Here is a 21,999-nt window from a genome sequence, read left to right as displayed (position 1 = left end):
TTTCTAGGCATTTAGAGGTAACCTGGTCTACCCCTTCCCCACCCCCTATCTGACTCCTGTTGAAACCTAGACTCTGAGAGAGAAAGTGATTGCCCAAGTTCACTCAGCTCTTGAACTTGAAGCAAAAATTCAAGGGCAGCTCTTTCTAATTCAAAATCCAGGTCTCTTTTTGCTACACCATAGGCCTTTGTTCCTACCATCAAGGACACCTGGAGGGCTTACAGTTTACTTTGTTAAGGCTGTAAACTCCTAGTAAAAATGTTTGTCTTCAATTTCACACACCCTTCAGGATATCACAGCTGCCCCAGAAACCCCCCAGGCAGCACAGGACAGACTACAGAGGCACCAGTGTGTGTGTGTCTGTGTGTGTCTGTGTGTCTGGTGTGTCTGTGTGTATGGAAGTGTATGAGTGGGGCTGTTTGGGAATGGCCAGGAGAAGCACTACAGGAAAGATTTCTGACGAAAACTAAAAGCAAAAAGATTTCTCTATTTACTAAGAGTTTTCCTTAACAACATTTCTATCAGTACATCTCCTAATCAAAACAATAAAATGAACAATGCTTAAGATAAAAAACACAAATAGTGGTCCTATGGGTATGCAGCTCCTTACTCCTTTAGAGAGCACCAATTTCCACCAATCGCTTTTGATTATAATATTCCCAAAGGTCTGATTTGAACATCTGATTATTACTGCTGCTTAGGCAGTATTTGGCACTATTTATTCAGCACTATTATTTGACACTATTTCTCATTTGCACAACTACAGAGAACAGACCACTTCCATTGTCCCTAAGCTTATGGCTGAAGAAAGAGTACATTACGGTTATGTACATGGTAAAAACAAAACAAAACAACTCTTTCAGGGAAGTTTTAGAAGAATCAGGAAGAGGCCATATAAATACAAAAATTTTAATTAGCAGCCACAAGAGGTAACCAAAAATACATGCACTGTGTTATCCTCAAAACTCATGTTTCTCAACGTTTTTAACACTGAAATTAAATAAGGTATAAATTTCCTTTCCAAAACTCACATCTTTTATTTCAGCATTTTTTTACTTCATGTTTTTACCCCAGCATTTGCCGACTTATATGAGAAAGCTGTTCTGTGTACTGCTGGCGGGAAATTTTTGTTTTCCTTGAAGGTAGCAAGTCTTTATCATAACCTGGAACTCTCTTCTGTGACAGATACTTATAATACTCAACTGGTGACTATGATGGTCATCTTGTGTTACAAGACAAGGAAAGTCCTCTCTCAACTGTTTACCTTCTAAAATGTTTTCTTATTTTCTCTTCAGAAGAGAATTTTTTTGTTCATCAAGATTATTAAGTTCTTAAGGGAAGTATAACCAGTCATTAATGTCAGTCTTCTGTAAAAATATGAGTTTCTAACATTATAACTTCCACATAACTAAGTAATGCTAAACAAGACAATTTTCTCTGACATTCTGAAATTTACAAAGTGCTAATAAAAAGCAATTTTATTATATTTTATGCAAGCACTGAACATAGTTCCTACAGAAAAATGGGATTCAGCCTAACCTCTCAATAAATGGTATCTAGAGCATATTTAGATGTTAATGTTGTGGCAAAGTAGCAGCTTTCCTCCTTATAACACCTCTACTCCAAACACAGTATTCACCCCACCACTTCTTTACCATTCTCACAAACATATTAAAACCATTACTTGCAATTCTAAGAAATATGAACTTGGAAATAGAATAGATCAGAAGTTTATAGTAAGTGTTGATAGTTATCTTAATATTAAGAGCTCTCAGAAAAGATCTAGTATTGTTGGTGATGCTTTAATTCCTCTGGATGGTTGGTTCACATATTTGGGGGGGAGGGTATTTCTTTACTTATTTATTTATTTAGAGAGAGCATGGGTGGGGGGAAGGACAAAGCTAGAGGGAGAAAGAATCCCATGCTGAGTGCAAAGCCTGACAAGGGACTCAATCCTAGGACCCTGAGATCATGACCTCAGCTAAAATCAAGAGTCAGACACTAACTGACTGAACCACCCAGGAGCCTCAGTTCACACATCTTATAGGTTTTATAATATATTTTTTCTATTTCCTTTTATATGTTTACCTGATGAAAAAGTATAAAGTGGTAAAAATAAAACAACAGAAAAGTTCTCTGTAGACAGATTTTTTTTTAAATGACCAAAAGTTATCTGAAATGTTGTCTAAATACCTTGTACTTGAAACCGGATGAGTCTCAAAATTATTAAAACATAAAGTAACTATAAGTAGTAGCTACCATTTACTGAACAACTGCTTTGTGTCCGACACAGTGCTAGGTGTTCCACACACTTCAGAGCCTGGCAGACCTCCCAAGTTCATGTTAGAAACTCCATTTTACAGATCGAGAGATGTTAAAGAGCTTGTTCAGAGTCACAGCTAGTAAACAGTAAAGCCATAAGCAGTAAAGCCACACTTTAAACCCTTCTATTTATAAATACAAATGAAAGCATATAATACATAAAGCTATTTAGTGTTAGTGTGTCTGAAGAAATGTGAAATGCTATGGCAAATACACCCCAGATCATCTTGTGAGTATATTATCTTTTTTAACGAAAAGAGGAAGAAATGTAATTTTGCTTTCATCTCTTTATTTCTACTTTCTCCAGGGTATTTGAGAACAGAGATCATTTTTACTTATTTTTATATGCTTGCCCTTGGCACATATTAAGGGCTTTTATAACCAGGACACATTATAAATTGTGACCTGTGAATTCAGAAACATGGCTACACTACTTCCTAAGGTGTTGCTAAAAATTCAAACATAATCTAGTATGTTGAAGGGTAAATAAATGAAGAAAAATATTGTTTAAAACTTTCCCAAGGTTCCAAGTGTTCAAAGTATACATATGAATACATTCTTTGGTTACCAGTTCTTAGTATCTCTTTTAGTCACACCCTGAAGATGATCAGACTGCTGGATCTGCAAGAGGCTTTTCCAACATACCCATATTTGGGGTTACATTTGCATCTATGGCATAAAAAGATGTTAAATTTAATCAAATTTTTAGTTTAGCAATTGGATGGTTCAGCTACATCTTGATCCACTCAGCATGTGCATTAAGTAAGGTATGGCTTTGGGGTGCCTGGCTGGCTAAGTCAGTAGAGTATGGGATTCTCAATCTTGGGGTTGGGAGTTCAAGCCCCATTTTGAGTGTAGGGATTGCTTACAACTAAAATTTAAAAAAAAAAAAAAAAAAAAAAAGTAAGGTGTAGCTTCTTTCTTGAAAAGCAGATTTACTCCAATACCTGTCACAATTACCCTTTTATGGGACAGGACACATGTGGCTGACAGGTGACCTTTTAACCTCTTGGGTACTTCCATACCTGGGGCATTTTTCTCAGAAATGTGCAGGCCACGCTGTTTGCTTGCACCGTCCTCTGTTATTCTGTTGTTTGTTTTGCACACATTGCTGTATTTGTGCTGAACACAGCTAAAAGCCCAGCGTGAGCGTGACCTCTCGTCTCACATGTAAACAGCATCTGGGAAGGGGACCCTCAAGAGTGCTGCTTAGTGTGTAAACTTGAAGTGAGCGTGTTATTTTCATGATTAGTCAATGGACCCTCGTTTGGCAAAACACATCTTTAAGGTGTATATGCGTGTGTACTTTATCCCAGCCCTATTTCCGTGCATTCTTTTCCATTAGAGATGGTGCCGTGATCAGGCATTACCTTGTTAACAGGGGGTGGCCAAACAGAGGCTGGCTTGCCGGAATGCTGAAGAAGGGATTTTGTTTTGAGTCAGGTTGAACTAAATGACCTTTTAAACCTCGAGATTCTATGATTCTATAGGGAGGGTAGAGAAGAAAATATTTATGGCACTTAAATAATTCTAAGACAGATTGCTTTGGCAAAGGTTTCTAAAATAGCATGAAACAGAATGATACAAAACTGTTTCTAAGCAAACAGTTTACAGCAGTGTTAATTAGCACCTTCCATCTACTCAGCTTCTGTCATGAACTTAGATTTCCACGTACTGTAAAAGGGCTCCTCTGGGCTTTTCTCAGTACAGTCAGATTTCGAGTAAACAAATGGAGTTCCATATATATCTAATCGCTCACTCACGTCTTAATTGTTTACTTGTATTTATGACTTTTCTTTATGCTCATGTCTCATTACAACCCTCTACTCACCATGACTTCAAGGCTTACTGAAAACAAAATCCATTTCTTAAATGTTCTGTGTGGTGAGGCAAAGACTTTACCCATCTAGAACTCGGTTTTTCCATTTGAAAATGGGGATGATAGTTGAGACCTATCTTTGTGAAAATCAAAGAAGAGATGTTTTGTAAGACTGGTAAAATCACTCCTTCCCCTAATTCTGAGTCTCCCATATCCCACAAGGCAGAGGACAGCAGTATGGCTGAGTGGGAAACCATGGTCCTTAACGCACTGCCGCACTGCCGTGGGTTTGGATAAGACACTACTCCCCTCTTGGTTCAGGTTTCCTGTTCCTCAAGGGAAGGAGTCAAATAAAATTCACTTCAAATGTCCTTTCTAATGTTCTTATGTTCTGAAAATCTCCTGCCCATCCCCCTAAGGTCAATTTGTGAAGTAAACATCTGAACAATATCATCATTATTATTGTTATTCTGTTTTTCAAAAAGAAATCTCAGGGATTTGGGGGATAAAAATCTCTAGACGAGTATTAAAAATTTCCATCCCAAAATGGCTGTGCCTCTTTCATCAGCCCTAACCTGGTGCTTGGAAACCTTTTGAGCTGGTGGCAGCCAAATGCTTATTTGATTCCCTTACTCTTGAAAGAGCTACTGGCCATCTATTTTTAAATGAAATAAAACTAATTTCATTTTGAGAATCCTTTGGAACATTTCATGACATTCGTTGAGATAATTGGGGACATCCTGGAGTGTCACAAAACCAAGGTTGGGAATCAGTGTTCTAAGGACTAAAGAAGCAAATTAATTTTTCTTTCTGGTTTTCTTCGGATAGTTTTATGTGTGAAAACTCAACTTTCTAAGGCTTTCATTATGTGTTTTGGCTTCCTTTTCCTTGTTATCCTTTTTCTTTTTTATTTACTATGTCTAGACTCCCACAGAGCTCATTAATGTATCTCTTTACCTAATTAGCTTTCTTCCAATGAAACAATGCCCCCGTTCCAGGAATGTGCAGGTTTTTAGAGCCAGGAAGAAGGCTGCGACCTTCTGAACCATTTCACTGTCAGGCTGAGCAAAGGTGACTCATGAAACACTTATCGAGGTACAGGAAAAAACAGCGCAGCAAGACAGTGCCCTGTCTTAATAATAGGAAAAATACATTTTCAGAAAGTTGTGCTAGGTTTCTTTTGAAGATTCTGTTCATGGTTTTCAAGGTCTCTGACCTAACCTGATTGAATTCTGGAATAAGCAGAGCTTTAGAAGAGGAAACCTACATGCTGTCATGATGATGTGTTTATAGGCAAAGCCGAAACAGTTCCCAGGAGAAAGCCCATGCAAATGTCCAGTTTAGGGTGGCCCATTTAAAACTTAAGTGTCATAAAATTTAAGTATGACTACCATGTGACCCTTTAATCTACCATCTATCTATTTACTTGAAAATGACAATTTCTTTGCTTACTTATAGTTTCTCAACAATCTCCTGCTTTACCTTTCCTATTTATTTAATATTCAAACATTCGCTTATTTATTCATTCATTCACTCATCCCATTAGCACTGAATAGACACTACTGCAAATATAACTCATAAAATGCTTTTCCATGAGCCAGCGCCATTACTTTAAAAAAAGTCATTTAAGTGCTCTGAGCACCCATTTCCTTGTCTTTTAAAATATGAAATTAGATAGGGTCTCTTTCATCAATTTCATCCTATAATTTCCAAACAAACCCCCAATTCATGACATGGACATTTATATCATTATATATTATTTATCCATGCTGAAAAATAGATATAATGTTTGGCAGCTCTTTATAAACAGCTCTCCCTGGTTACTATCCTTTAATTGATTGGCAACCCAACCAGTGATGTGGGTCTGACCGTCTGACCATTTTGCCAGGGAAGGGGTCTAAACATTCTAGAAACCCAAAAACCCAAAAACGTGATCATCAGATTGCTTTGGTTTTATTTGCTTATGGTTTTAAGATTGCTGGCATTGAGCTCACTGTTTAATAGCAGAGCATTTAAGATTGGTACTTAATATTTCTATCACCTCATGTAATAGTCAAAAGCAGACCAGATGAAAAACAGATGGAGGCAGAAGCAGCTGCTTGTCCCCAGTGTCCACTCTCTTGCTTTTCCCTTTAGTAACAGAAGACCTGAGTTTCAGATAAGCACTTGACTGCCGAGCCAAAGCCTGCATTTCCCAGACTTCCTTGCAACTCGGTACACCCCTTGAGGCTGCATTTGAACCGCTGGGATGAGAGCTGAAGCGATGTGTGCAACCCTGGTTCATCTCTTCAAAGATGAAACCACTTGCCATGCATTTTTCCTCTCATCCTTGCTGCTATCTGGGAAGTAGCAACAGCTCAAACAACATTGGAAACAGGCATTACAGTTGCCAAAGCTGCCCATCAGGCAGGAACCATTGTCCTCCACACTGTTAGGAGAGATAAATAAACTTCTTATTTATGACATTGTTTATCATAGATGCTTTGTTACAACAGCTTGGCCTATACACTAACTAACACACTCTTAGTTCTGGATGTAAAAAAAGAAAATGGTTGTCAAAAGAGATATCATTATTAAATATTTTAAAAATAGCACTTTGGGAGGAAGGTAAAGGGATGATAGATTATAAAGCCTTTCAAGTGTATTCCAAAGAGAAGGGGTGTCAGAAAAATTAGGAAAAAAAGATGAGGTACACTTAAGGATCTTTTTAAAGTCAGGGGAGGCTCTTAAGGTCAGCTGAGCTTTACAACATAGAGGAGGCTCTCGGATGTCAAAAGCAAAAACTTAAATTCATAATTTTATTTTGTTCTTTTTTTGGCATTACATTTTTTTTTTAAGTAGGCTCCATACCTAAAGTAGCACTCGAACTCGGGACCCTGAGATCAAGAGCTGCATGCTCTACTGACTGAGCCAGCTAGTACCCCTTTGTTATTATACTCTTATGCCTGTAAAGTAAACAGAGGTTTTACAACCAGACAAATGTGAATTCAAATTCTAGTTTCATCACTGACTAGCACAGATGTTGAGCAAGTCACTAAAGGACAGAGCTGGACGGAGCTTCAGTTTGTTCATCTACACAACAGGGATAACAACATATGTTTCCTTACAGACTTGTTGCAAAAATCAAAATAATATACAAGCTCAAGTGGTACCTACTGGGCTCTCTTTAAGTAGGAAACTGTTGCTATTATTGTCCTTCTTTGCCTGGTAGCTTGACGTTGTTGCTATGGTTGATTCAGCTACAATCTTGCTGACACTTTACTTCCTACGCTGGCTGAGGGAGCCTATCTGCGCAGGTCTCTCTGCAGAATGCCCCACCAGAACAACACTCTCAGTAAGCTCCTCACCCTCCATGTGCAAAGGACGCACACCGGAAACGGGTTTTTGGCTCCTCGGTGTCTGCACGGCTTGTAGGCGAGCATGCTTTTGCAGATATTTAGTAAGAGACTTGGGTGCCTGGTAGAACTTGGCACAATTACCCAAACAGGTCAAGTTCCTACTGCAGTCTCATTTGCAAATACAGAGTCTCAGCCTCTGGGCCCCTCAGTTACATGCTTTCTTCTGATGCTTCTCTGAGGATTATTTTTCAAATGATACACAGCTCTCCAAATGTCCGCCTGAAAGCACCCTTCTCTTTTTGGTGCACATTTGCTTATGCATATTATGGTGCTCTCATTTGGAAATGGAAGAATTTTAAGTGTGTGTCACGAAACATCAGAATCTTCTTACATACTTTCTAGATACCCTTGAAATATTCTTGTGCAGGTTAAACAGACTGCACAGTTTCGTCAGAATCAGAACCTGCTTCGTGCTGAATTCAGAATGTTTTGAGAAAATTATTTATGAGTTTTATTTAAAGTAACTTAAAAGAAGGTTTTGACTAGGATGAGCGCTTCAGGAATCTGAAGTGGGAAGTTGAAACAAAGGACTATGCTTCTCATATGGTCGAATTTGCCCAAATATGTCCTCTCTTCATCCAAACTCAAATAAACCTCAATTAAAGCAAATAAAAAAGTTGAACAGGTTGTAAAGGCATCATGACCTCTGCATTCAAAAACTCTTCTACCTCAACTGCAGGACACGATTTCCATATTTAAAAAAAAAAGTCTGCATAATGTTTGAGATTCCAATGATGACGGCGTATTTTTATTCCAACTGAATTCATGCCAGCTTCACTCTTAAGATAGCAAGGAGTATCTATTACAGCCTCCTACAGGCCAGACAAGACACAGAGCTTATGGCTTTCCATTAGCTAATCTTTAATTTTAATATGATAAATATGCCGATTTTAAAGGCAGAGTAAGCAAGGCCCAGAGCACAAGATCACACAGACATTGAGTGGCCACATATAGATTCAAACCCCGGATACTGATCTTTAAAACCCCTGCTCTCCCCAATATTTCTTACACCTTCTCAGACTGGAAGTATAACCGAGATTAGATAGCTCCACTTCGTTATAAAACTGGAGCTCATATTTCAGAATTAGCTTAGGTGGAAACCAACCACATTTTCCCTTTGTCATACTGGAAACTTATGGTTTTGGCAGATACCATGATCTTGGAGCAAAAATAAAAGGAGAGATTTTTGTAAGTGGAGCATGTTTCCTTTCTTCTTTTTACAGATATGATGGGGAAAAGAAGCTTAATGGAATTTAGTACAAGTTCAGATTATTTAAAAATATATCTGTGTTAATGTGCATACCCCAGATATGCAAAAGGTGTCAGTTTCCCTTAATGAATGGAGAGTAGAGAGAATAAGTTTGTCAAATTAATTCCTCTTCTTTTCTATACCCCAAAGATCTCAATCGATAGCCCCTCAAACTCTGTCTTCACAGAACCCCTGTGGATTTTAGGAGCATATTCCTGTCTAGCAGTAGCAGAGCTAGTGAGCCCCTTGGCCCCTCCCCACACCCAGGAAATGCCTCAGTGCCCCAAGCTCAGTCGACACTCAGGTCCCTCCTCATGGCCACACAGCAGACAGCGTGCAATTTAGGGGAATTAACTTCGGTAATGTTTCTTGCTCTCCCTCTTCACCCGCCCCCAAATTCCTACTGTACTCACCCCTTTCCCCTTTACATTTTTCAGATAAAGCAATTCGTGAAACCTAAAAGTGAGCCAAGCTCACTTGACCTGGAGGCCACACCATAAACAGGAGAGCAAGGCTCACCTGACAAGACCACAGGAAACACTCAGCCCAAAGAGAATGGATGCTAACAGGTAAATGGGGCAGAAGAGACACATGGCTGGGGGGTTACAAGTCTCCAACCCATCATCACGGGCACTGTGTCCCACAACTGAGCAGTACGTGAGAGAGCAGTGAAGAGAATGTCTTGTCATTTGGGCGTTAAAAACAACAATGAAACCTATTATACATTTTGGGAAATGAGTCCTAGCTAGAGCATACCTTTAAAAACAGTCTTTATGAACTTTATTAAAGTTGTTAACATCTATAACGTCCTTCCTGGAAGAAGAGAAACTAAAAATTTAGAGGTTTATATGTTTATATTTATATATATATATATATAAATATATATATATAAATTTACATATTTAGATCTATTTAGACTGTTAATATAGTAAAAACATTACAGTCATATACAGATTATAATCCTTTATTGCAAGCTCCCTTACTCAAATAGAAGTAACCAACATTTTATACTGAATAATTTTCACATTTAATAATTGTATTGGCTTGATATGTACAGAGTTGTACTATTCTCAAAGCACTATTCCATAAGCAGTATCTATTAAATGCTTTGGGGTCTACTATGTCCTGGGTACATCCTTAGTATTTTCCATGGGTTTTTCCATTGGATCCCTCAACTTTGTCAGCAAGACAGCATCATCTCCATTTCACAGACGGAAAAACTGAGATTCAGGCGACTCAATATCATAAAATCAGTAACTGTCAGGTTAGGGCTCCGTTTCTTCTGTTCCATTCTTGTGTCCGCTACTATTATTAACTCACAATGAATGAGATTAGAACATTCTTTTTAAAGTTTTTATTTATTTAACAGAGTCTCTCTTTTTTGCATAGAGGGAGCACTCCATAAAGAAGCCTCAACATGTCTTGCCTACTACACTTCTCACCAGTCCTCTAATGGGCCCCCAATCCTTCTGCCAAACACATCTTTTGAGCCAACCAGGCAGAGCCTCACTCTTAGTCATAAATGTTCTTCCTCGCCTTGTTATGAAGAGATGTTTCTCCTCACTCTGTTCTAAATAGAATAATCCATTTTTTTCTGAAAGGTAAGATCAATACTCACAAACCAAGGAGGCTTTAACAAGATGGGAATTGTTCTGTCTAATTTTCCCATAGGCATGCTGCTCTTGGCATTCTCCTTACTTTCCCTCCCTACTTCCTAGTAGCTCTTGATGTTTTATTTACTTTTTGTTTGTTTTATTCTAGCTCTTATTATGGTGAGTTGTTCAGTTATCTATCTCACCAACTAAATTGTAAGTGCCAGAAGACAGCGATCATGTCTTACTCATTTTCCCATACCCACAGCTGCACTGTACTTTGTATTTTGGCCAAAGACTAAGAATTTAATGCTTTGACATTAATAAGTACAAAAGTCCAAATTTAACAAGTGGAAAACTACTTTTAGATAAACAGTATGGTACCCACAGAACAAACATCCAATAAGTGTCTGTTGACTGGAATGTTGACCGAATTATATACATTTATAGTGTGAATTGTTAAAAGAGAACATTCTTTAATCTTTCCTAATTTAGCTACAGCACAACCTGGGGAAGATCAAAAAACAAAAACAAAACAAAACAGAAACCTGTCTCTTCCTTTGTTTCTTTAATATTCTTTTTTGCTAAGCATAAACTCATGAAAAAGAGTTTCTTAAGGAGGGTACGCATTGCATGGAGCAATGGGTTGTGCATAAACAATGAATCTTGGAACACTGAAAAAATAAAATTAAATTTTAAAAAAAGAAACTGACATTGCTTTTACATGGACAGTTTCATTAATCTTTAAACAAATACACATCATTAAACATGGAACCCATGTCTTTCGACTCTAAATCCAGTGCTCTCCATAGCACCATGCAAAAATAGAACAACAACTGGGCTCCTGCACACTTAGGAAAAAAAAAAAAGAAAGAAATGAAACAAGGTGTGAGCAATGACACAGGTTGAAAAATACAATAAGACTTTTGAGATGCTGCTGCCTCCCCTTGTGGGGTTTTGGAGATGGAGTAAAGTCTTGAGCAATGGAGTGGATCAGGCATGTAGGGGAGAAGAGCCTGCACAGAAAAGCAATACAGAAGCATCTCAGAGGCCAGTACAGATCTAGCATCTCCAAGGAGGTGATTAGGAAAAAAGCCCCAAACAATGACCTTATTCTAAAATGTGCTATACTTGGAGGGAAGTTAGGATCATGACCCAATCCGAAGATTTTGATTGGACCAGAGAAGGGTCTAAATGTTCTTAGCACTTTGCACAGTGCCTGGCGTTGGAAGTATTAAATAAAGGTCCTTATAAGTATAGGATTCAACCAATATAATTAAAATGAGTACAGGAAATAAGTAAACAAATAGAAATAAAAATAAAATGAGTACAGGGATGATATGCATTGGCAGGCCTCAATGTTTCAGTCATTTTAGCCCAGAAAGGCCAAAACAGAGAGGCTCATGGACAAAATCTACAAATCACAAATAGCATGATTAATGTAAACATGTACACAACATCCTGAAAATAATAGAACAAGAGGGAATCTTTTAGAAGTTAAGTGAGATGAATGCAGGCTCTATAAGAAGTCCTCTCTGCATCACTTCAGGTTTTATCTATGTCACTGCAGCAAAATTGTTTCAAAAGTTGGCCCAAACTGGTGAATCACAGGGCTCGGCTCAATGGTTCCTAATGGAAATTTGACTGATTCATACCTTTTAGATATGTTTCCTACTTCATTCAGCAAATATTTATCGAGTATGGACTCTGTGTCAGACCTAAACACTATGCAAGCAATGTCATAGTGAACACAAATTACAATTCTCAGTCCTTGGAGTCTGCAGTCTGGTGGACATGTGTGAGAATGATGGGCTCATCGGTATGTCCTTTGGGCCCTGGCTAGACCTTGGGTTTGATCTTCAACTGTAGCATCTATAGATCTTGCTTTTCCCCCTCCTGCTAATTTAGAACAAAAAAAAGCTGTTGAGCTGTTGGTGTTGAATGGGGGGATTTAGCATTAAACAAGCAATCATCAACTATTCATAGCAGCACAGAAAGAAAACAGAAAGACCTGAGGGCCTTGTAAGAGTCAATGGTGGAATTTCAAATTAGATGTCGTCAACTGATGTCCTTTTCAAGCTCTCTAATACAATCTAAATTCCAAATATATTTATTAAGCAGGTACTATGGTAGAACATGTGATACAACAATTAATAAATACCGTACCTTTTATTGTGCATGTATTATATACAAAGTACCTTGCTTTGTACACGCCAGGCACTGTGCAAAGTACAAAGTACCTGACTTAAGTACCTTACGCTCATTATTGCAGTTAATCCTCAAAACAACTCAACAAGATAGTTTTTATTATTGATAAAAACTTGAAGTGGAAGCTAAAGCTCTAGGTGGTTCTTTAATCCAAGGTAAACCCTACACAGAGTAAGGTAGGTAAGTAAATGCCAAAGTCAGGATTTAAAACTAGTTTTGTCTGATTTCAGAGTCCATTGTCTCTGTGTCCCTGCCTTCAGTGATCTTAGTCTTCTAAGAAAGAAAGATAATTTAAAATGCCATTTTCAGATTAGTGATAACTACTGTTAAGCAGAGCAGGCATTGGGTTACTATGGGGACATGGGGGGAATCATTAAATCAAGCTTCGAGGGTCAGAGGAGGCAACATGTAGACCGAGTCCTGAAGGATGTGCAGACATCAACCTCCTAAAGAGAGGAAGGAAGGGCGATCCATGAAGAGGAACAGTATGTGCAAAGATATGGAGGCAGGTCTGGGGAGCCGCAGGTACCCAGGACATGATCATCAGTAACCATCCAGCCACCACATGCCACAGGTTGCAAAATGCTTTCAAACAAATACCTCACCCCTGCTGGAATACTACCTGAGGTACGTGAGGACTCCGTTCATGCTTGTGAAATCTGATAGAAGTTCAGTGTGAAACCCTACTCCTTATACTGAATCACTGCATGGAAGCGGTGGAGTCCTGGTTACCCCAGGGGAGTACAACGTGGGAGGGCAGAATGCTGACACATGGTCAGCATGGGCCCAGCCGTGGTCATTCTGCTGTCTGTGACTGCCTAACAGGTGGTGATTGGCTGTTCCTTCTTTGTCAACCAGATGCCACTGAAATTCTTAGACTTTGGTTCTACATCAAAGCACGCATTTGAATGAAGGGAAATAGACTGAGTAACCAAAAAGAGCCAGTTCTACCCTGGGTTGCCAAAATATGAAAATGTTAAGTGGGGCAAGCAAAGCCATTGAATTTGAGGTAAAATCAAGAAAGACTTGAGGTCAAGTCTTTACACACCAGCATAGGTGTCTGTCTTGTGGCATCTTTCCTGGGATCATTATTTTAGGACTGAGTTAGTTTTAAAGTAATGTGGACTTGGTGTCATTGATCAGTATAGCTTTATGCATTCATTACTCCATCTTACAAGGAGAAATGAAAAGCCTTCAGAAACACAGAGACCTGGATTCAAGCCTTGGCCCTAGGACTTACTAGCTGTGTGGCCTTGGGCAACTTGCTTATCCTGATCTTTAGAATAAGGATAATAATGCAGACTTTGAATGACAGATTTGGGGATTAAAGATGTAATGTATGTAAAGCACCTAGTCTGCCCCTCTGTAGGCATTCAACAAATGGTAATTATTATTATGATTATATTGACACTTAAAGGAGATCTTTTCAGTGACTTAACTCAAATTTTGACAAATGGTTGGAGTTTGAGGCTACTGGAGAGAGATAGTTTTTCTAAGTATTGATTATTTTCTGAACCAAACAATAGTTTAAATTCACCAAAGATTCTTGCCATTGAAAGGAATCCCATAGTTAAATAACTGTATTTCTAAGATAAGAAGTTTGCATCCATTATGTGATCAGTAACAGTAGATTTGTGGGAACGAGAGAAAAGAATATTGAGGGTAGGACCTCCCCCCCCCCACCGCCCAGCAAAAATGCAGCCCATGATTCTTTCAGGATAAGCAATTCTGACAATTAATGATGTTTTATAATGCCCTGAAGCTTTATTGCTCCGGATCAACAAGTACTCTAGAACTCTAGTGTGAAAAGCCAAGCTCACCAATTGATAGGTAAGAAGGTATGTGTTTACTCTTCTTCTAAAATTGAATAGACTAGATATTCATGTTTGATTTATTAACTTATATAGCAGGGCTAAAGCAGAGCATTCAAGAGAGGTGCAGTTGTGGAAAAACCTTTGGGCTAAAAACCAGAAGACTTGAATTTTAATTCTGACTGTGTACCAGCTACTTATTAGAAGTTGGGCATAAAATAGTAAAGCAGACAGTTATCACTTTCTCATTGGGATGGAACAAGGGGAGTCCCCAGGAGCTTCATCTCTTAGAAATGGAGTGTGATGAACCCTATTCTCTCAGCATCCACATTCATTTATGGTTACAAGTTAGGTAGCTCTGGAAGTTTAATTAAAATTTTTAGGCTTATTCATAAAACCCAGTAATTATTTGGCATTCCCTTTACTTATATGGCTTAAAATCCAAAAGACTATGGAGCTTTAGTTCTCAAATGGCAAGTACAATAATAATCTAACTATTCCCTTTTGAAAAATAAGTTTTAGGTTATAGAAAATATAATGGGGTGTGCTATCTTAGCCTTCTAAATTTAGAACCCTAGACTATTACCGGAAGATCTATTAGCTGTCAACAAAGGTATACTTTCGATCTGTCATAAAGGAATCTTGCTCAGTTATGGAATTCCGAAAACAAAAGCATACGTCACACAAAAATAAATTTTCTAAGGGTCATGGAAGTATTTCATTTATTAAATGAATTTAAGGGTTCATTTAAAGAAACATAAATCACTTACCTTATTTTAAACCCTCCATGTTTCCCCTAATGGTGTTTACTAAGTTTGAAAGGCATTTATTTAAAATAAGTAGAGTAACTTGTACATTGATTAAACTGCCTATCTCTTTAGGCAGATCATGGAATTGCAATTTCGCATATAGAGTTGAAGCGAGAGCATCAATTAAAGATATAGCTCGGCTAAGTCAGGTGCTCATCAGAGGAGATGGGATTAAAGATCGGTTCAAAAACGTCAACCCCCAATATGCAAAACCTAAATGCAATAATATAATGAAAGCACAAAATCAAACCAATTGAGATAAAAATGAAGCACTTACCTACTATGATCACCTGAAAAGCGTGACAAATTCCTGCAAATTGCAGGAATTCATATTGCAAAGTACTCAGCAATACTTCTGTGCAGTTCTATAGAAAGCCCAGAAAATCCTGCAATATCTTGCAAAGTGCTCCACAGGTATCCAATACTTTTGAACTGGTATCCTTCTGCCTTCCTCAGTGGGTCCAAATCATGTAACCACTGGTCTTCAAGTGATGAAAAGGTAAACCCTGGAGAAATGGAGGATTGGTTTTCAGTTTTGAGGATGGGCTAGAGATCAAAAATCTACTACTCAGAGGTACCCTGGATACCAAAAAATACAAATAAAAAAAAAATGTCCCTTTGATTATTTTTTTTAAGTATTTGCTTCTAACAAGGACAGAATCCCCCCAACCTCCCAACCCATATTTTAATAACCAGACAATGGAAGAGAAATATTTGACAGAGGGTGTATTGGATGTTGATGATCTCCAACTGCTTCCAAATCTGCATAAATAGAGCTCCAACAAATCCCCACACAATGAACCTACTGAATGGGCTCTATTTATCTGCCGCTGACGGATAAAGGGCCCAGCCAATCCTATTGACAGTTAAGTCTGTAGCTTGCAACATATCACTGAGGTCACTAACCCATCCCTACAGGACAGGCTGACATAAACAGCTGATGGACTCAACAAAAATTAGGGCTCAAATCAATTCACTGCTGCAACCCAGTTTAAGAAGTGCTCAGTTTGCACAGTTTTGGTTGATCAAATTCAGAGATGGGATTCGATTCATATTTCAGTAATGAAGATCAGGGCTGGGAACTGATATATTGAAAGGTGTATTTTTCCATTTCTTCTCCACATAAAATATTCATGGATGCCATGTTCTACAGTGTACTCTAACAGTGTAACAGCTGCCAAAAACCTGGTACCTGAGGCCACTTTTACATCAATAAATTATCGAAGGTTACATCTGTAGCAAGATAGCTTTATTTGGCCACGCAAATAATACCAAGGTACATAACACAGTTATCCCAGCTTTTGTTCCCTTGAGGCAGACTATTGTTACACTCCATGCTGCAAAGCATGCTGGGAAGCTCCAACCAAGATATAAGGAGGAAAAATACTTGCCTTTGTGTTCTATTAGAAGCAGTATGATGTTAAGGAAAGGTGATAATTTGGAGTCAAACATCAGGAGCTGTGTGAAAGTGACCAGATGATTTCAACTCTCTGAAACACAGTTTGTCCATCATTAAAATAAAAATGTTCTTCTACCTCCCTGCAGGGTCATTGAGATCAATAAATAGGCAATTTCTCTAAATGGTCTGCCACGTGATGGACAGTCAGTTTATGTTATTCAAGGGGCTACCTTCTAAGAATGTATCATATAGTGCTGAAACACCAAAGTAGTACCTCTCTCGCAAGTCCTGGAGAGCTTCCGTCTCCCTTTAGGAAAATTGGCCAAGAGTAGATATTTGGTTTTCACGAATTCTGAAGAAGCTGGTTTCACAAATGAATAATTAACTCCTTTGCCATTCGCACTGTTTTCTCCTATCATCTCTTAGAACTCTGAATATCTCCTTACTTCTGTCCAGAGGAATGTGGGTATATGGGCCACCTCCTCAATAAAATCACTATCCATCTAGCACAATACTGGTGTATTTTGAAAACACTTTTTAAAACTTATCACCAAGTGCTCGTTCACGCTCTCTCTCTCTCTCGCTTGCATGCTTAGTAATAGTTATATATATACAATATAAATATAAATATATACAAATATGTTAATATTAATATAACATATTGTATCATATAATTTATATTTTATATTAATAAATATATAAATAAATGTAATGTGTAAATTAATATAATAATATAAATATATACGTGTGTGTATATATACGTGTGTGTGTGTGTGTGTGTGTGTGTGTGTGTGAATGAACAAATGAGTGACCTCACATCAAATTTCAAAGGCCGCAGAAAACTGGTATACAAGCATGGGATGGCTGGCTGGCTTTTTAAGTCTCAAGGTCTGTCGAATAGTCCTCCTGCTGACTCGTGCTCAGGTTACATATCAGCAGCATGCCCAACTGCAGGAGCTTTAAAAACAAGGTTCCGTTTGCTCCAAATGGAGGCAGAATCTCTGGGACTCCCCAGCAACACATGCCTGTGAGACTCCTTGTGCAGTAAACACACTTGCAAACTGGATTCACTCTTTTGGGTCTTTTAGATACTTTTTTTTTTTAATCGATTAAACAACAACAAAACCAGCAATAGTTAAACTCATTGGTTCTGCTGTTTGCCAGACATGATTCTGTTCTCTTTATGGACATTATATCTAATCCTCACAAATCAGGCACTTTTAAACTTAGTCAATAGATTTTGAAATTGAGGTTCAGAGAGGTTAAGTGGCTTGCCCATGTCCGCAAGTCTAAGGAATATAAATCTAGTTTAGTGTGGCTTCAGATTCGGCTCTTTTCGCTACACTATGCTGCCTCCTTGAATCAATTAGTACATTATATTGAAGCATAAACAGTCAAGGGATCCTCAGTCTCACTTCCATACTCACTAATCCCCTTTGTTGAGTGCATTGCCCTGATTCCACCCAGTAAAGTAAGGAGGAGGAGGCAACAAAGGAGCTTGACCTGGTTGCCAAGAAAATTATCTTCTCAGTATCCAAGAGACTAGCACACCAGGTGAACCTACTAGGCTCCCATAGCCCGACCCTATGTTAGCCCCAGGAAGCACAGATGTCTTCTGCCACCACCCTTGCGAGAATATAGGTTCCTGCCTCACATGCAATGATAGCGGCAGCCACAAGAGAACCTGGAATCTTGGTTTGGATCACAGAGCACACACTGGCTCTTTTCCCTGCCTCGCATAGGCATTGCCATTCAAGGATGAAGTCTAAGTGACTCAAAAATGACTTAAAGGAATCAGATTGAAGGCACAAAAGCCACCATTTTCCAGGAGCTGAGTGTTTTGTTTGTCTAGAAGATAGCATCTTGGAAAGCTTTCAGCCTCATGCCCATCATCGCAGGGGGTGCACCATGAGTTCTGTCCTTCTGAAGGAAGAGGCCAAGTTCTGACTCACTCGCTTTTCTCAGCACATTATTGTGGTTTCCATCATGCCGCTCACTTGGTCACTACCTAGGTCAAATGCCTGCACCTCAGGACTTTGGAAAACACATCCTGTGGCAGCGTGGCCTCCACTGTAGCACATCTCCTCTTTCCCTACCAACTTACCCAGTATTTGACTTAAGTGGAACTGGCTTTTCATTGGCTAGGTTCATTAGTGAAAAATGTTTCAACGGTTCCATTTAACAACCTGGAATGTCCTTTGGAGAAGGCCAAATTAATATGATTTTACCTTAAGAAGCTTAGAAACATAGCTGCCACTAACTCAATGATTACATTGTACTGCCAGCAACAATTCAATATTTTTTTCTTGCCTGAGGGTTACAACACATTTGCACCATGGGGAAGCTTTTTCTCTTTACATCTCAAAACTGTACCACAAACTCTTCCTTTATTCATAACAGCGAGATCTCCAGCTGAGATAGGCACTTTTGTATTGCTCTAGATGACAGTTTTCTGTGTTCTTTCCAAGCACAGGGGGTTTAATAAACATATCTGGCAGGCCTTCCATAGCTGGAGGGCCCAGGATGACACTGTGTGCAAACAATATGCTCGCACTGGAGGGAAACAAGTTTATTCAATTATTCAATTAATAGATTACAGTCAAGATACTTGTTATCCTACAATGAAAAATGGGGCAAGAACTCCAAGAATTAGGGTAGTTCCCAAGATTAGCAACAGCAGGCAATATGGCATATACAGATCATAAGGGTGTAGCCAAATGCATGGAAATGTGCCCACCAACCATCAAAACACACACACACACACACCAGTTCAAACACACACATGCACATATGCACAGATACACACACACTTGTGATTATACCCTCAGAGGAACTCAGACTCCAAAACCCCAATATTATCAGGGCCTTAAAAACAACAAATACTTTTGTGTATTTTAGTTCTGAGTTTGGACCTTGTGGGGAGGGCCTCTATATTCTGTTCTTATAGAATTCTCTGAGAATTCTAGAAAGTGATGTGCATAGACTTTTCTCTGTGAAAACTGATCATGTTTTTGCAGGGTTTCATGCATAGCTGCCTTTCTGCTTCAGGGCAAGACCTTCCCCCAGTGCAGAACACCTTAGACTGTACTCCATGTTAGAACTTCTCACTCAGAAGCAATTCTTGGTCAGAGTGAAGTTTATCTAGTTGGCATAGATATGTTAAGATCTCGTTAACAAGAAATGAACCACTACATTTAAACGTGTGATGTGGGTCAGGGAGGGCACTTTTCTTTCTGTGAGTTTGGTATGTTATGTTGATGTAAAATCACTTGGAGAAGTGAGGAAAGGCTAAAGCTGGAAAGTTACCTTGGGGGAAAACTGGCAAAGATATTGTGTGCTTGATGAAGAAATTTTGATTTTACACCATGGGGACTGGGGAACCATTGAAAGTGTTTGTCCTGAAGAGCCATTTTCCTTGTTCTTCTCCAGCTAAAAGTCCTCATTTTTATATAGAATTTGTGAATCAAAGGCTTGGGACACAGTTAAAATAGTCATACTCTCTTTGAAGTGGCAATGAGGCTCTCATTCCAGGAAGCACAGGAGTAGGTATGTGAATTACAGACCAGAAAGGGAGTGACTCTTTAGGTGTTTTAGTATGGAGCTATTTCTTTGAACATCTTCTTACCTATGAGGATATATACCCCTCAGGTACACTATAAATCCAGATTCAAGGTAACTGGAAAGGTATCTTTTGATTACACTGTGCTACTGAGGAAACCATCACCATTTTATTGAATATAGAATAAAGCTAATGAAAATGTTGAAAATTCTTCCCCAAATGACTAAGGAATAAGACAGGAAATGCATTTCTAGATAGAGAAATCTCATGATGCTTTCAAGACAGATTGCGAAAAGTCCCTGGGCATCTTTCTTTCTTTCCTCTGTGAGCTTTAGCCAGGTGGGAGAGTAGACAAACAATTCTTCCAGCAAGCAAGTGGGCATAGGAAGTTAAGCAGATGGTTTATTTTAGCTGCTGGGGAAACTAGCCAAGGCAAGAGCCTGAAGCTGAAAATTAAATCTCCCCATTCTCAAGGGCAGAATTATTCCAAGTTCATGGTTGTTTCCCAACAAAAGAATCAAGACGACTTTTTCTGTGTCTGTCAGTTGTGACCTTGCTCTGGCTCTTCCAGCTGGAGACACTGATGTCCTCTACAGCAGGGTTAGCCAGTCTCCATTCCACCCCCTGTCTGGTCCCTGGGCCAAGCAGAATAGGGCACGTTTTTCCCTGTCCAAGAGGCTGGCTGTAATTAAAGAGTGAGGGCACCGTGGCCAGGGTTGGAAGCAAATGCTGCAGACACCTTTTCCAAGAGCAGCAGACACTGTTTTAAATTAAATGAGTGTCTTCAGGGTCAAAAGTCATGTTTGGATATGTGTCCACATGAAGGTGCTAAGCCTGAAAAGGTCATTCAAAAGAGTTTTCAAAAGATGGAGGAGAAATAGGTATATAGAGCTGGAGCTATCAGGCATGTAGAGACAGAGAGAACAAAAGGATAAACGAGAGAGATGTCGGGTACATTCCTGAGGCAAGGGCTATTGCCTATTACCTTGGCTGGTACCTCAAGCCAAGCTTACCAGGTGGTCAGCTGTTTTCAAAGCACTAAAAGCAGAAGAGCAGGGTGCAGGTGACCAGCTGGTGGGACCTGAAATTAGTCCTGTTACCATAGATCTGCAGTCTGGTTTGTCTACCAAGAGCTTGGGAACACATCTGGACTCTGAGTTCTAGCCTTTTCTGGTCTCCATCATCTTGGCCATGCCTTCTGCTTCTATTCTCTTGGAAATGGGACTCCATTCTGGACTGTGGAGCCCTTAGCTGGAGCTGAGATGATTCCCTTCCTACATCTTCTGGGCCATGGCTCCAATGACCTTGTTGATTCTCTTCATAGCATCTGTCTTAAGTAGGCTGATATTCTGAAAGCCCATGTCACAGAAATGACTTTGCTGTCCTAAGACTCTAATTTCTTATTTCTACCCATCAGATTACACCTGCTAAGGTATAGGCCCTTGATCAAATGGTGACTCTGGGAACAGTGTGTGTTGGGCAAATGGAGGTCTCCAAAAGAGCCAGCATTCTAGCCCATGAGCTTCCCCAGCTCCCTTCTACTGCTCCTAGCTTCCTCGTTCTCTCTCTGTAGAAGGTGGTTGCGATCTTAGCCTGCCTTGTGCTTGAAACTGCCCCAGCTAGGACAATGTTCCCTGTATACTTCCAGCTGCTCCAGTATAGAAAACATAGATTACTTAATTTCCATCCACAGAGAGTGTTAGAATCATCCCACAAAGGAAAGACCTCTTAACTGATAGAATATATAAGAGAGTGCTTTGTAAATTAAAAAAAAAAAAATTCTATATAACTGTCAATATAAATGCGGAGAAAAGAAGGCTAATATTCATGGAG

Source organism: Mustela putorius, unplaced genomic scaffold, assembly GCF_011764305.1.
Source record: "Mustela putorius furo isolate JIRA1106 unplaced genomic scaffold, ASM1176430v1.1 tig00003834_pilon_pilon_pilon, whole genome shotgun sequence".
Classification (NCBI taxonomy): Eukaryota; Metazoa; Chordata; class Mammalia; order Carnivora; family Mustelidae; genus Mustela; species Mustela putorius.
This window is presented reverse-complemented; position numbering follows the sequence as displayed.